This window comes from Elephas maximus, chromosome 16 (genome assembly GCF_024166365.1).
Source record: "Elephas maximus indicus isolate mEleMax1 chromosome 16, mEleMax1 primary haplotype, whole genome shotgun sequence".
In the NCBI taxonomy this organism is placed as follows: domain Eukaryota; kingdom Metazoa; phylum Chordata; class Mammalia; order Proboscidea; family Elephantidae; genus Elephas; species Elephas maximus.
This window is the reverse complement of record NC_064834.1, coordinates 33,440,715-33,454,670: the sequence shown is the minus strand read 5'-3', so window position 1 is coordinate 33,454,670 and position 13,956 is coordinate 33,440,715. Positions and strand designations below refer to the sequence as shown.

The 13,956-nt window shown below is 35.7% G+C and overlaps 1 protein-coding gene across 1 annotated transcript in view; it reads right to left on the bottom strand.

Moving 5' to 3' along the window:
* Positions 1–13,282, bottom strand: part of PCDH15 (protocadherin related 15) — a 999,309-nt gene extending 986,027 nt beyond the window's left edge. Inside the window, exon 1 of the mRNA XM_049855421.1 lies at positions 13,066–13,282. The gene's annotated coding sequence lies outside the window, so the exon portion shown is untranslated. The remainder of the gene's footprint in view (positions 1–13,065) is intronic.
* Positions 13,283–13,956: the final 674 nt, after the last annotated feature.

The following is a 13,956-nucleotide window of genomic DNA, read 5'->3' as shown; positions in this document are numbered from 1 at the left end:
AAAAAATATCTATAAAGACAAAAGTAATTGTGAAGCTATTACTTGTAAAGTATATAGGCATCACCTTATATACCATTCAGAAGAAACAATTCAAATTAGGAGCATATTTATTTCAAGATTTGTTTACTTTTTCTCTTCAACATGTTCACATGATATTGTAAATATAATAAATAAAACTTCAATAGAAGTTATGAAATGACAATTGGCTACAATAAATGTATTAATTGCAGAGATATGTGTTATTCACAATTATTTTTCTCATACCCACCAAAGAGCCATTAATAGAGTCCTCACGGTACTCACGGCAATGTTAGTTTTTTTTTTTTTTTTTTTCTTTGAGCATTTTCACCAGGTCTGGATTTGGGAGAATTTGCTGTGCGTCAAGGATGATAATAGAGGAAATAGGGTAATATTCTTCTCATTCAAATGTATTGCCCATGTCTTTGTGGGTTACAAAGGATGAAACTCCTTCAAAGAATTCTTGGAAGAGCAAGCCATATGCATTTTAGACATCACAATAAGTGCTTTTATTATGGACCCTTTTTAAAAACTACGTGTAAGAACAACCTACCTTAGGTTGTCATATATACTCAGTATCTCCACAGACATTAAAAAGTAAATATCCTGAACTGTTCTAAAGATTTATATAGTGCTTCTTAGATATTTATGCATTTATGTGTATTTTTGATTCACTAGGCCAAAAAGATATACTTCTAATATTAAGAGCTATTGGACATAAATACCAAAATTATATTACATCAAACATTGAGGTAAAAAAAAATAAATGATAGTAAAATGTGTGTAAAATGATACTTTGCTGTTAAAGATTTTGATTTTTGTTCTTGAGTTCCTAAAGTGGAACACTGAAGTGCATATTGTTGATTCTACATTTATTCATTTATTCTTGCAATAAATGCATTGAGTGGATGCAGTTATGACATAATACACTCCCTCACTTCCCCAGGTACAGTAATATGAAAACTTTGACTGATTTCTGGGATTACTGGAAATGAAAGGCTCATCATCACCATCAGTCATCATTCTAAGATTTACAATGTATGAAACAAAACTGGCAACTAGATGACAGCTTGTTGCTCTCATCAGTATATCAGTGTTAGGAGATATTTTAAGAGGATCACATCATCTGAGGAGTCCTCAGTAAAACCCTTTAATGGAGCTTTTGAATGAATCATATATGACACGAGTAATCACCAGGAATAAGTGCTTGATTATGATATTGCATCACTATATGCCACCAATTAAAGTAAGAGCTTCTAGAAAAATGACTTTCATAATACAGGATCTCTTCCAAAAAGCCAGACAAAAATATAGACAAAAGATTCTCCACAATAGTTTCAGAGAAGTTCAGGCACGTTAGAAATCAAAGGTATGAAATATAAATAATTCCCATGAAATAGCTGTCTTGAAAAAAATCTTGATTATTCATTTAACAAACATTTGTTGGCACCCCCATGAGAATATAAAGGCAAAAAATATAAGTTTTTCTAGTAACAGAATTTCTGATAATAAGAAAGATGCCTTCTGAAAAAAGATACAGTTATAGATTCCCTAATCTATTTCAATACAATGAAATAGCAAATGATTGTTTCTTATAATTTAGTCCATATTATATGACTCTGGGTCTGTAACAAAGATAAAAATTCTTATTGTTTTAAAACGACAAGAAAACACACCGCTGTGCTTTTACACTTTGTATTCATCGCAATTCTCTTTGCTAATTCCGTCTAAAAATTCAGTATATAAAGATAATTATAGTGTCATGTAACATCACTGGATTTATTTTCTCTAGTTTTTGCTTGTCTAGCCAAGACAAATAATATAAAAAATTGGTGCCCCTAAACTAGCTATCTTTGAAGATCTCACCTTCAAATACAATGAAAATTTTTATGTGAATAGTAATGCTTGACATTCCCTTTAAGAGCAAATCACATGATACATGAGACACGGTGAAGGCCTTAAGCCAGTGTAGGAGGTGAGTTTTGATTCTAAAGCTATTAAGGAGGTATAAATCACAAGGAAACATGTGGCATTTGGTGAAATAAAAGCAGAAAGGGAGAGAGAAAAATCAAAGATGATGCACCGACTTTGAGCTGGGCGATTTGATGCAAGTTGTCATTAGTCTGTGAAATAAGAATATAAGGAAAAAGAAGGAGACGTTGGGGAAGTTGGGATGGGTAAAGAGTCATAAGCTTACTTTTGCACTTAGTGAATCTGACATACCCATGAGACATAAAAAGGGAAATTTCAGGAGGCCGTTGGATGTGCAGGTCTGAGGTCTTGGAGTGAAACTTGGAGCTGTTAAGGGTATAATTTTAACTGTCATCTACAGGCAGAAATTAGTTAAGAATCTAGATGAAATGAACCAGAAGCAACATGGAGAAAGGAAAGAGAAAAGGAAAATCTCTGAGTATTAACATGCAAGACACGCATAAAGGGAGAAATTTCTGAAAATGAACCTGAAATATGTGTTGTGAAATAAGATTTAAAAAACAAAATAACAAAAATTAAAAAAAAAAAAGAAAGAGGAAAAAATTGTTCCATGGAAAATAATAGAGGAGAGAGATTCCTACATCAGAGAGTGGTGAGCAATATCAAATAGTGAAGATGGTAATAATAAGACAAGACATGAAATCTCCCATTGAAATTAGTAAATAGGACGTCATTGGTGACATTCATTTGAAATGTTTTAAAGAAGTAGTGAAGACAGAAGCCAGACGGTAATGGAAACAATGAAACTGCTTTAATAATTCACTTAATGGGTCAATTGAATTTTGAATTAGAATTTAAACTTCGTAGAGTCAAACAGCCTAAGACACCTTATCATTTTCTCTATGAGGTTTTCAAGAAAGCTGATCACTTTGCCGGTGAAAACTCTAAAGATACAGGATAGAAGGAGCATTGAATGTCTCAGAAAATGTGGCTGATTTTTCCTACTTGACAACATAAGTACCTCTAGCAAAATTAAGTGGCTTTAAAAACATTCACAACTTAAAACTGATTTGACAGCCAAGATATTCTATAACAACATTTACAAGATTTTTGATATGACAAAATAATAAAACTGAAAATACCTGGTGTGAATGCTGATGAGCTGTGTAACAACTTATTCTTTACTCCTGCTATGTCCACAGCATCCATCTGTGTTCAACAATAAATTGTGCTGTGGCAAAAATGAGTGTGATAGTGAGCCTGATCTGGGGTGTGTTTGTGTGGGTGTGTGCGCGCGTGCACACATGTGTGTGCTCTAAGCAAAAGGTAAGAGGCTTGAGGTGACTTAATAGCTGCAAATCTAACTCACTACAAGGAATTAACACATAATTAACAAGCTCAAAATCAAGATTTTCTTATAGAAGCAATGATCATAATCCTTTTACAGAGAAAAATTGTCATATCTCTGACGTCTTGTCATTGAGAAAAGACATTCAGTAAATGTTTTAATTTTTAAATTGCATGTTTAAAAGCAACTTACAAATCAGTCACTCCACAAAACGTCTTTTCTTAACTTATTTTTAAAAATGCAAATGTGTGCTGTTAAAATATTAGATGTACCAAATGTAGCGATTTGTTATTCTCTCAAAACTCTGCACAGTATAGAAATTTAAAAGAAGCTTAATCCATAAGGACAAGGAGAATAAAGAGGCAGCAAAGGCAAATGTGCAATTTCAACAAATTTGTTTGCTGAGTGCACAGGTGTGCTATACTATGATTGCCCTCCCCCACCCCCCACATCTCCAAAGCTGCTAATAGACGTTAATAGCTACTAACGGACACAGTATATGCCTTAGGGAAAGATGACTGCCCTCTGAGAGATCTGAAACATTTATTGCTATATCTCAGAAGGGTGACAGAGGAAGGACTGTCTCCTAACACCAGCGAGTCTAGAATAACCAATCAGGAGATGTTCACCCACTCTGAGCAGGTGCTCGTGGTGGGCCTTCCCCTCTTATTACTCTTTTTCCTTTTGTTACCCTTTTCCCCTACTCTCTTTCTGTACATGCTGCTTGGCATGTAATCATTGTTGCTTGCGAGTATATTAGCCCCAGGAGAAAGGGTCTTTGGGGTTCCTCTTCCACGATGTGAAGTGGGGCATGCATGGATGTGACTGTAACATTGCACCCTGAGACAGGAGCTGAACTTCAGGGAACCTTGGCTAACGGTGTTTGCTATTCTATCCATTCCTGTCCTGTTTATTCTGTAAGTGATAAGCACCTGTTGACCACGCCTTTAGAAGAGGGTCTGGCCTGTGCTTTTTAAACGGTCCGGTCCTTCACACTAAGAACTTGTAAATTCAGTACATTGCATTGTTGAAGTTGGAAAGTAGATGGAAGACCAGTAACTGATTTAGCAAAATAAGAAAATTACATTGCAAGTGGCAAAAGTGGGAGATAGCCAATTGACTGTAGGACATAAGAAAAGCTTATGAAATGGGAGTACCGTGAAACACATAGGAGGGTGGTAGTGTTGAGCGAGATATCTTTTAAAAAGGGTATTGGCTAAATTACCAAACTAACTCTTCAATCTGTCTCTAAACCATGCCCTGACCCAAAGTTTAGAGATTGGAGTGTTTCCAAGAATTTCTTACAGAGTCCCAGACTTTGAATCATCAAACACAAGACCACCTCTCTGCCTGAATATGTCACGGTAAAGCCCACCTATTGACAAAACCTGTTGCTGTCAAGTCAATTTGATTTACGGTGACACCATGTATGTCAGAATAGAACTGTGTTCCACAGAGTTTTTCATGGCTGATTTTTCAGAAATAAATCACCAGACCTTTCTTCCAAAGCACCTCTCAGTTGAATCAAACCTGCGACCATTTGATTAGCAGCCTTGTGCACTAATTATTTGCACCACCCAGGGACTCTACCAGTTGACAAGCCTCACTAATAAATAGGCAAATTGCTTTTCGGTGTGTCACCATTTGTGACAAAAACACCTATCTGTTCATAAAAGTCCATTTCTCTCTTCTGTCTGGGTATAGAGCAAGATTACATATCTTAACCTCTCTTGTAGTTAAAAGTGGCCATGTGACTAAGAGTTCTAGCCAAAGAAATGTGAGAAAAAGTCACATGTGTCACGTCCAGTCCAGTCTTGATCTTAGGTCTCCCTGGCATGTTCCAGTCTTTTCCCTAGAAATGCTGACTAGGACAACAAACCATCAGGGCAAATTTGGAAGCTATGGGTTGATGACAACTCATTCCATCCCCAACATTCTTACCACCTATTGCCATTAATAATAATAAAAAAAAACTGATTATATTTTGTTCGGGGGAGAATGCAATTTAGATCCAAATGGCAACTGTTGCCTAAAATTATATTACATCCCAGAAACACTCTTTGCTTTAGCATTTTTTCAATCACACAGTATCTTCCATTCAAGTTACCATCATTTGAACAAATTCATTAGAGAATAAATAAGTGAAACCTTATTATCTGAAATTCTGTTGGGTTTTATTCTAGGCTTCACCCTGATTTATGAGTACAAAATAAGAATTCATATAATGTATACAACTCAGAAGCCAGGATATCCTGAGTGAAAATTTTCAAATAAACCTTGTAAAGATGTCTGACATTTTTGCTGTCATTTCCTGTAAATTGTTAGCATGCCAAAGAAACAATAGCTACTGTTCCAAAACAGAGCATTCTATTCCATGCCCAAGGCATCAGATAGACAGTAAGGTTGTTTAACAGACTGTCAGCACCTCTTAGATGAAGGGAATCACGCAGAGATATTCAGAAATAAAATTAATCAGAGAGGGGAAATTTGTTCCACATCACCTACCTTACAGAGGTTAAATGTATGACATATTTAAAAGCACCGTGTACAGTTCCTGGTACACAGTAGACACTCAATATTTATTCTTTGCTTCATTCATTTATCAACAAATTCAATAACACATCAAAGAAAGTAGAAAAGCACTAAAAGTAGAATGTATTCGAACTAAACTTTTGCATACATTCTTAGGTTGCTTTCTTTCAAGTACAGGTAACTGTAAAGAATAACATATTTAATGAATAGAGCGCAGTATTTAAAAATCGAGGAATTAAAAATAATCAAATAAAAGAAAACGTATCATTGTAATTTAAATATTGAGCACAGAAAGTATTTTCTGTCATATTGTCTCATTTTGACATAATCTGCCTTTGAACTAGGGATAGTTTTAGTTTTTTTATAATGGGCATTTTCAATTATAAACCATGCTCATTTCCTTTGATGTTCCTTTCTACCATCCTTCTTGAAATTTTTTCTATGCTTATTGCATATTTACAAAACCTTTCTCTCATTTTTAGGTTTCATGCCCTTTTCTAACATACTTTTCAACTTTCTGTTGGCCCTCCTCCATCTTCATTCTTCTTAATACCAGTATCCACTTGCTCTTTCCAAGTTCCTACCACCTCTCTCTTCCACAAACAGTATTAAATACATACAAACATGCATGCATACATAAATATGAAAGACTGAAAGTCACCACTGGAACAGTACAAGTTCATGGTCATGACTCTTATTTCAATTGGTCTTAAGAGACTAGGGCGGATGGCTGGGAGACATCTCTCTAGAAAGTCTGCAAACCAAAACCAGCATTCTTTGCAAGGCAGTGTTTCATATTAAAACAAAACAAAAAAAAATATCATTTCAGCTTTCCCTTATTCCATGAAATATAATATTCAGGGCAAATACTCCTTCATTAAATACTTATTGAGTACTTACTAAATTCTGGACACTGAGCTAGTTAATGAAACTACTAGGATACATAGTGCAAAGTCCCAAATGAAATATTCTCTCCAATTTAATTCCTAAAACAACACTATTAGGTAGAAAATAATTTCCAAGTTTTACAAGTAATGAAACTGCAGCTTATCAATGTTCAGTGATTTACTACATTCCCTGCAGAACAAGAGGAGGGGCTAGGATTTGACTTGAGCTCTGACTCTAAAGCCTCTGCTCTCAAGGATTTTACCTAAATAATAATGTCAATCTCCATTTACTGAGACATTTCTTGTGTTTTTTTTTTTTATTATTCTGTGCTAGGCTACTTTACGAATGTTAACTGCATCTTCCTATCAACCCTTTACAGACAGAAACCACTGCTTTGAGAGGTTAGATAACTTGTTCAAGATCCCTCCCCTAGTGAGGTACTGGAGCAAATTTTAAGCTGAGCTTCATTCGCCTCTAACCTTTGCTTTACCATCCTGTCTCTATAGCAACAGTTATAGGCAACAATTTAGCTCATGTGTTGTTATTGCTTTTAGGTGACATCGAGTTGGTTCCAACTCATTGCAACCTTAGGTACAACAGAATGAAACACTGCCCAATCCTACTTCGTGCTCACAATCATTGTTATGCTTGAGCCCTTTGTTGCAGCCACTGTGTCAATCCATCTCCTTGTCAATCCGTCTTCCTTTTTTCCATTGACCCTCTACTTTACCAAGCATAACGTCCTTTAGGACTGATCCCTCCTGATCACATGTCCAAAGTATGTGAGAAGTCTTGTAATCCTTGCTTCGAAGTAGCATTCTGGCTGTACTTCTTCCAGGACAGATTTGTTTGTGTTTCTGGCAATCCATGGTATATTCAATATTTTTCGCCAATGCCATAATTCCAAGGCATCAATTCTTCTTCAGTCTTCTTTATTCCTTGTCCAGCTTTCATGTGTCTATGAGGCGATTGAAAGCACTATGGCTTGGGTCAGGCACACCGTAGTCCTTAAAATGACACCTTTGCTTTTTAACACGTAAAGAGGTCTTTTGCAGCAGATTTGCCCAATGCAATGTGTCATTTCATTTCTTGACTGCTGCTTCCATGGACGTTCATTGCAGATCCAAATGAAATGAAAACCTTTACAAATTCAGTCTTTTCTCCTTTTATCACGATGTTGCTTATGGATCCAGTTGTGAGGATTTTTTTTTTTTTTTTTTTATGTTGAGGTGTAATCCATACTGAAGGCTGTAGTCTTTGATCTTCATCAGTAAATGCTTCAAGTCTTCTTCACTTTCAGCAAGCAAGGTTGTATCATCTGCATATTGCAGGTTGTTAATGAGTCTCAATTAGTGAAGAACTTATGCCTTGAGTATTGCCCCTCTTTTAAAAGGTTACATTTATGAGACCAAATTGACAATAGCAACTCTAAAGCAGAGATGAGAAGTTCATGAGAGCAGTGAATCTAAGTTAATGGTGGTAGAAAATTTTGAATAGAAATAATGAGATTGTTGACACAAACTGAAGGATGTAACCAGTATCATTGAGCTGTATGTGCAGAAATTGTTGAATAGGTGCATGTTTTGGTCTGTATATTTTCACCAAAAAAAATATTTAGGAAAAAAAATGATAGATCCATCTGCTCTCCTCATGCTCTCTGTTTCTCACATACTCTGTCTCACTTCTCCATCCCTAGATGAGAGGATCTCTCCTCTGTCTTTTCTCTACATCTATTTATTGTCTATCTGTCTGTCTGTCTGTCTGTCTTTCTCCTTGTCTGTTTCAGTCTCCCTTTCCGTCTTTGTCTCTCAGACTTTGTTTCTATTCTTCTTTCTCCGTCTCTATCTTTCTTCTGTCTCTCTCTCTCCATCTGTTCACATACCTTTGTGTATCCCTGTCTATCTGACTGCCTGTCTTTCTGTCTGTCTCTCTCTACCTATCTCTTCTTTTCTCACTGTGTATTTCAGTTTTTCTTTTTCCACTCTCCTCTTTTTGTCCATTTTCACTGTTTTTCTCTTTACATTTCTCTGTGTGTCCCTATTTCTCTTGTACTTTCTATGACTATCTCCATGTATCTCTTAGAGTGTCTCTCTGAGACTTCTCTGTGTCTCTGTCTGTTTCCTAGAGACTTAGGTTTCTAAAGAAATAAACTCTCATCCAGTTTTAATGAACCTTTTCTGGATTCCAATGGTGTGCTTTAAAGTTGAAGAAATCAGTCCCTTAAGTGACAAAGCAAAAAGGAAAGTCACTGTCCTTGGATAAACAATTTGCATTTCCATAAGGATTCAGTGATGCAGAATTAGAAAAGGCTCATTCTGACAACCTCAATGAAAACAACAGAGAAAGCATTCATTAGCTGGGCTCCCATTTGAATGATGCACTTCATTGCACACACCGCTGTCCTCCCAGTTCAGGAAACAGGGTTTAATATTGCCTGAAACCCGCCCTTTCAGTAGGCATTAAAATGAATGACTTTTCAAAGTAATAGGAACTACACATCTGCCACGGCCTGAGAATGCTTACACTCTAAAAGCTATACAGAAAGTTACACCTCTTATCAATTTCTTATCCATCAAAGAGCACAATAAACAAGTTTTGAATTTTTCCATTTACTGCTCTGAAGAGGAGAACTTTATTTTCTTTAGTTTCTTGAAATAATGATTGCTTTTGCCTTTTATGTTTATAGCCTCAATAGTCATGATCGGATATTTAAGGCTGAGTGCAAACTTTAAACAACTTGGGAGATAAAAGGAGATTCGTCCCTTACAATGCTCAGGTAGAAACTTTAACTTTTTATTGTGGAGATTGTTTTGCTGTTATCATTGTTTACAATTACACACACACACACACACACACACACACACACACACACACACATAATCATCTTTAGAAATAATTGATAGAAGATTAGAATAATTAAACTTCAGAGTAACAATTTACAGCTTTCTTCTTTATTATCTTGATTGATCTTTACAAAAACTCTGATAGACTGATTTTTATAGGTAAGGACACAAAGACAAGGAATGCTTAGGGAATGTGCCTAGGCTTGCAAGGAAAATAACTGTTCTCCTTGGACCAGAACCTGAGCTTTCTGTGCTTCTTGTATTAATTAGTAAGTTGTGTGTGCACACATGTGTGTGTCTGCCCATCTTACTCATTAGTGTATGACTTATTCACAGGCTGAGACTAGTCACATTCGTTGTCATAGTCCTCCAAGTCTGGTGCTATGGTTTGCATGCCACAGAAGGTGATCATGCTTCATTTATACTAACATTCAAAATTATCTCCTCACATCCACCCCCTATCCAAATGGTCAAGGAGGTAATGGTCGTATTTGGAATTTCCATGTATATTTGCTGATCCTGTCACATTTGAATCTGTATTTGAAAGTGACATATTAATTCAATTTCTGGGTGTTTTGAACCTTTGGAACTCATACAGAGACTCTACCAAGAGAACACAATCTTGCCATAAACTACTTATAGCATTTCTGCATTCTCACTCAAAATTCATTACAAGCACTAATGAATTCCCATAGTACTTTTTAATAATTCTGCATGTAACCAGTGACATTTGAGCATGAAACTAATATATGAGGCCGCAAAAGTCATTTTCAATTGTGACTCCAAAGTCTTTCATAGCATAAAGTGATAAAAAATGGAAAATTCAATGACAAAAGAAGACATATATCTTCCAAACTATGCTATAGCTAAAGAGTAACAAAAAGTTCTGGAAAGTCACACTTGTCCAATAAAACTAATTTTTCTATTTTTTTTTTATCATTGTATAGCCTAATTTTGCATGTGGAAACCATGGGGACATGAAATGACAACATGGTTCTAAGACACCAGTGGATCCCAATAGTAAGAACAACTAAAAAGAAATGAATGAATGAAAAAGGGAAGAAAACAAAATGACTATGAACAAAATCTACTTTTTTCACAGAGTCCCAAGTAAAATTAAACTTTTAGATAATGAACATGCTCACTCAGTTTAGAAGCAGGGTGGTCGTAGAAGATTTATTATCTCTGCCAACGTGTGTTTATACACAGGTTGAGATCTTGGGTGAAACATAAAACCATACATCATTCCCCACTGTTAGGACTACAATAAAATGTAAATGTATGAGGGTTGGAGCTTCTGTGCTAGAAAAAAAAGGTAGAGATAACAGCGGTTTATGAGAGGAGTTTTGTATTATTTTACACCACGATATCACTAACAGGTAGTTCTTATTGTCTGAAAATATATACTGAGTATTTACAACCAGTGGGGTGTGTACTTATCTACTCTTTGAGAGTGTTCAAATTTAGGGACTACTTTATATGTATTTTTGGTTTTAATTTTTATTGTTATTGTACAAGCCTTTACAGTCAGGTAATATGGGGGAAAAAAAAAAAGGCACCATTAATTACCCAGCATACATTTACTTGACATATGTTTTGTGATCAAAGAAAAATGATTTATTTTGTAAAGAAATAATTACCTTTTGAGTTTGGTTTCAAACTTAACCCATATTTCAGTACTAGAGCATTTTTGCAAATGTCTTCAGCTTGGGTCAGCCTGTTTGCTACTGAAGTTGGATGATGAAAAAATACAATCATCACTATGCAAAATATGAGTGTAGAAAGACTAACAAAGTTTGTAACAGGAATTCAACTTCAACTCTCAGTGTTTTCTTCTTGAGATTAAAATTATTAGTAAAACTATTATTAATTTGGAAACTACTAGCAATTTTGTAAAAGGACTTTGATAGCTCAGACACTCATTTAATCTCATCAAGTAATATCATCAATGGTTATTTTGTAATTTAAAAAAATATTCTAGAGAATGAAAGGTTTAATTTTAACTTCTTAATCAAGAGTATTCAAAACTTTACTCCATGATTTTCCAGACAAGAAGCTAACAGTGAGAGAGACACACATTCTGACTTCTTCAGATTCTTTAATGGTTAATGTTTAGGGGTAATTTCTGAGACAAAATGATGTAGATTTGAATTCCCTATTCAGCGCATCATTGCAACAGCTGAGAGGTAAGGCTCTCCCGAGTCAGTGGAACTGGGCACACATTAAATTGCACTTTTATTTCATAGGAGTGTGAGTCCACAGTCAACAGGATCAAGTTGCTGAAATTTGAACACTCACATGTACAGATAAATAGACGGACTCACACTTATTCACAACTAAACAAAACTAAAGAAACTAATAGAAAAGTCCGTTTGCAGTCAAAACCAAGTTGACATGAACATATATAAGAAGTATAATACTTTGTGAAAACTACAGAAAACATTCTATGAATAAACTATGCCTCTTTAACAAAATTATTTGCTTCTGTGATGTTAAGCAAGACAATAATTCCACCCCCTAATGTACTTGGTTCCTAGATTTGACAATTAGCTCTATTTGTGAAAGCAAATGAGTACATACTTGGAGTTAACCTTACACAAAGCTGTTATATTACACTCGAGTTAGCAATGGCTTTCTGCATACAGCTACAACTCCACCAAATTAATGACCATCAAAAAATTTATTTATTTATTTATTTATTTTTGTGTATACAACAAACACACTTTACAGTACCAGCAGGCTAGGCCTGAAACTTGTTACTTAGTTTCCACCTCCCCTATAACTGCTAAAGTATGTTTTTAAAGCAAAGGCGTATCACAGAGCAGGAACACTGTTAATACTCCCTAGTATTAATTTTGTATTATGAAGATAAAGTTTACCGCCATTCAAATTCTAAGTGATTAATGCTCCCAGATTCTTTCATAAAGGAAAAGAGATCTAATGCACTAAAGTATCTATAGTGAAAACATCAAGGTATTCTACGTTATAACAAAACAATAAATATGATACTGCTAATTACCATGCAGAGCTAGCCACTTTAGTTTACCTACTATGTCCTCCAGCAACTACCCAACACAAAACAAAACAGCAATGTTTGCATACACAAAAACAAAACAAAACATAACATGTCAATACTGATGCTCCTTAAAAAAAAAAAAAAATTAGGAAGAGGAAAGCAAAGAAAGTAGTTGAGGATTAGAAATTAAAAAAAAAAAAAAAAGACAAACCAAACACTGTCATAATTCAAAAGCATGTGTGTATCTAAATATTATACTGACACCTCAACAAATTACAATTCCATCAGTAGTCAGGAAGAACCAGAGGCTATCCAGTTTTGTTCACTCTCCCCGCAAATAACTACTAGCACATCATTACTACTCTATTCTCTGAACAAGGATTACAGAGACACACCGTACTAGAACAATGTCTTAACTTTCTCTGTAGTTCACTCCTGTCTTAGAGTTGAAAGAATTAGAAAAGGGAGGGAAGAAGAAAAGAACTTACTTGCCGTTTTAAAGTTTCATCTTTGGCCCACGTAAGATTATTCAGCAAGTTTCCTTGCCAAGGCTGCCTCTCGCACATGCCTTTAGAAACAACTAGTGCTCATAATCTAGATCCGAGGCTATTCGTTCACACGTTACACTTCTCGTTTCTGTGAGGCATAAACAGCCACTCTCGTATCATCAAGAAAATGTTACTAGAAATGAAAGAAAAAACAAACAAAAATACCTCAGCATATTAACCCAGACGGCATCCCATCATTCTCCACGTTCTGACATGTATGCCAACTGCTTTAGTTATCACAAGCGACTAACTCTAAGCTGCTAGCAGGAATCTGTCTGCCCTCTATCTGTGGCTATTAGCTCAGCACGTTGACTCACTGGCAGTGAAACAACAGCAATTAGCTGCCCTGCTTCTCGCAGCATATACAGAAGAGAGCTGAGTGCTCTAAACCACACAGTGACTGGTGAGCGCTTCACACCAATTAGTAGCAGGTGCTACAGCCCAAAAGACAAATTGATGCCCCACTGATCATTGGAGCTGGCTCCTTTGTCGTACTGTGTCCTGTCAGCCTATCTGGTGATCCTCTGCTCTCTTCTGTGTGGTTGTATTTGTTGTTTTACCTCAGCAGTACTAAGCTTAACAGCTTGTATTCAATGACAATATTATTGACAAGTCAAAAAATCTCTTTATTTCCTATCCTCTCTCTGTCTCTCTCTGTCTCTCTCTTCTCATTAAATCCACCACCCTATAGCAAGTCCTCCACATCTTTTTGGCAAAAGGAAACTTCACACATTCTATCAAAATCGAAAGCCAAACCCATTGCCATCAAGTCAATTCCAACTCATGGCGACCCTACAGGACAGAGTAGAACCGTCCTATCGGGTTTCCAAG